The following is a 3450-nucleotide window of genomic DNA, read 5'->3' on the forward strand; positions in this document are numbered from 1 at the left end:
GTCTATAACAATTCTCTAAAATGCAAGAGATTCCAAAGCGTTTGGAACATCACCCGGAAATGAAGTTCTTCCTCCGCACGAAGTTTCACAGCCGACCGCGTCACTCAGAGTCCGCGATGTATCCTTGGGCGGAACAACGCTGTTTCTTCTTCCTTCGGGGATTGAGTTTCATTGCAATGAATGGGCGATTTTTTGGCGACATTTTTTTCGTGGGGTGGGATTTTTTTTTCACAATGAGGCGGATTTTTTGACGCCGAATCAAGTTTCGGGGGAAATATTTTTTAATATTTTCTTGCGCTATGTGGGTTGAATTAGTTTCATTTCTTCGTTGATTTGGTTTCTTTTTTAATCTCCCCAATCTAATCTCAAAGCATCAGGCCTGATTTTTAAGAACATTTTTTTTCTCTTTCTCTCTGAGTTTGAGGTACTGGTTTCTAGTTTCAGATTTTGTGTTTCTTGATTGAAAATAATATTTAAAAAAAAAACTTTTAATTTTTTTATAAATATGTTTTAATTAATTTTGTTTCTTTGTTTATTGGCCAGCTGAATTATCGTTCCTTAAGATTTATGAATCTAAATTCTTGTCAATAGAAAAACATAACACGCATTTTTATGTGAATAAGTATGAATTTTCTTTAAAGTTTTGCTTCATTTTATTGTATTGTATTGTATGTATTTATTTACTAGCCTCACTACAATAACAATGAATTTTTTTCTTTTTTTTTCCGATTTTATCTCTTACGACCAAAATGAGATACCTTTAATTGACGTGAAATATTTTACTTTACTTTTTACTTTTAAAATAGGGCTTTTTATTATGTAAAAATTTGAAATAACTAAATCATTTCTTTTATATAATTAACTCCCAGTTAAATGCTCTCAACAAATCTTTATTTTTCTCGTTTTGGGTGAAGATTGTAAAGCATGAATATTAATTAACAAGTCATTTCGTCGCATTAAGGAATTCATACTGCATCAACTTTTATACTACTGACAGATAAATTATTCATAGAAATTCTCACAAAATCTATTTACAGAATAACAATTTTATGATTAAAAATAGCTAGTTATTAGAAATAAAGATTTCTACTCAAAGAAATTACGTAATAAGTTCTGTGTACATCAATAAGTGAATTATTAAATGAAGGAATGTAATTAAACTAGTTAATAAATGAATATGTAAATGATTTAGTAAATGATTGGATCAGTAAACGAAATGAACTATTTCATTTTGCCCCATCCACTTTGCCCCGTCTTCACTTGATTATCTAACTGTATTATAAATTAAAATTACACAGGAACTAAATATTATAACTAAATACCTAAATACTGCCCCGAATATTAGAAGGTCTCAATTAATATTTAAAATGTTAATAACAAGAACTTAATCATTTGAAAATAACAAAATAATTTTTAACTTACAAGAAAATATTACATTTGAGGGTCAATTTTTGAAAATTACTTGTATTATCATATGCTTTGATTTTCAGGGGTAATTTTTTTCTTGACTGGAATAAACTACATATGTTACTACATAGTTAAAATATTACTAGCTAAGTAGTAAATATTTCACAATTTCACTTTAGCCACACATTCCCCTACATTGCAACGGGCAACTAGTCTAGGAATTTGAGCACTGGAGAACTAGTTTTCAAGAAATTTGAACTTTGATGAAGTTATAAATCATTTCGCAAATCAAAAAGTAACTCTTTTTGAATTAATTAGCAAGTAGTATTCCTAAATTAAAATTACGAGTATTTCTAAAAATTACTCTTTTTGATATTTGCCGTTGCGGATCTTAAAATAGAGTTAATTGTTTTCTAGTAAGCAGTTTTGATTTTTTTCTTTTTTTTCTTCCTTTCTTCTTTTTCCCTTTTTCTTCTTTTTTTTCTTTCTTCTTTTTTTTGGGGGGGGAGAGGGGGTAAGTGACTGGGGGACCGTCTTGGCTCTCTACGGCCATACATCAGCTAAGAGTTTGTTAAGTACCTAATGAACACTATTCAATACTTTATGTAATAGTATAGTTAGTACTTCTTATTTCTGCTAAGGAGTTTACTTAAGAATATCCCAATAACAACATATCTCCGGCAAAAATTACGACCTACTTTGGCCCAGCATAAAAACTTGAAAAAATCCATTAGAGACATTTGGAAAAGAAAGGAAAAGCTAAGAGTACGAGTAAAACTTCAAACAGGAATAGACAAGAAACAATCTGGAATTCTCAGCAACGGATAAAGAGAACGATTACAGACTTAAATCATCAAGACTCAGTTACATGTCTTTTATTACGGAAGATGAAGAGGAATTGAAAGTTGTAGGAGGTTTAGAAAAAGTTGACCCAATTGCATCTACTTCTTACAAATTTTGTGAAATTTATTGAGAAATTCAAGGAATTTTGTTGTGTTGTAGAATGGAATAAGTTCGGGTTTCCAGGGATAGCTATTGATGTGAGAAAAAGAAGGAGCAAATGTTGAGACCATACAACGCACCAGCAAGATTTGGAAGTGGCCGAAAATTTAGAATCCTTTTTGTTTTACGAATGTTGTTCTGTTAATAAAATTATTTAACCTATAAAACTAATGAAAAGATGACTCTTCTAAGTCGGTCATTTATGAAACAATAATTAGGTATGCACAAACATTTTTTTTTAAATTTAACTTTCCTTAAAACAAATTTTTGACTGAAACGTTTTGTGAAATGTATTTTTCCTATTTCCTATTTCCTCCTACGTGTGTTCCTATGAACACACGTCCTTCTTTGGCTTTAGTTAGTTCTACAATGGTTTTGAGCAGGGAAAACCACTTTGGGAAAAGTTTCTCAAACGCAAGAGTAACATTGGCCCGAATAAAAAACGATTAAAAATAGAAAAATACTTTGAAATAAAGTGATTAAGTGATCAATATTCAACAATTAATTTAAGAGAACTCTTGATGTGTGAAAAAGTTTTCCACGGCTTGAAAATATGAATTAGTTACAAAATTATTGAGAAGAGATGAGAAATTTTCCAAAATGTAGGTCAAAGTAGAGCGTGTTTACGGTTACCGTTAAAAGTGAAAATTTCTTCATAAAACGAAACACATTAAAAGTATGGAAAACTGTGTACAAAACTCGTGAAGAAATTTATTGCTAATTCGCAAGATGAAATAAAACGTTCAGGAAGAAAACCAACTGAATCCAATTTCTATAAAGTTTGCCAAAGAAATAAAAACATTTCGTGCTCTATCCACTTAATTTTGCATAAAGAGTTTTTTTTTTCGTTTGAGTAACATTTGGTGTATGACTTTATTCTAGTTTTCTTTTTAAATTGGCAGAGTTGTCTAATTATTTACAGATAAAAATAAGTTTTGAGCTGGAGCTGGTTTTTCAGTAAATCTATCAACTTTTTTTTTTTTTTTTGAGAAACCAAGAAGATTGTTCATTGATTTCACTCCAGTAATTGCCTGATGTAAG

This window comes from Uloborus diversus, chromosome 9 (assembly GCF_026930045.1).
Source record: "Uloborus diversus isolate 005 chromosome 9, Udiv.v.3.1, whole genome shotgun sequence".
NCBI lineage: Eukaryota > Metazoa > Arthropoda > Arachnida > Araneae > Uloboridae > Uloborus > Uloborus diversus.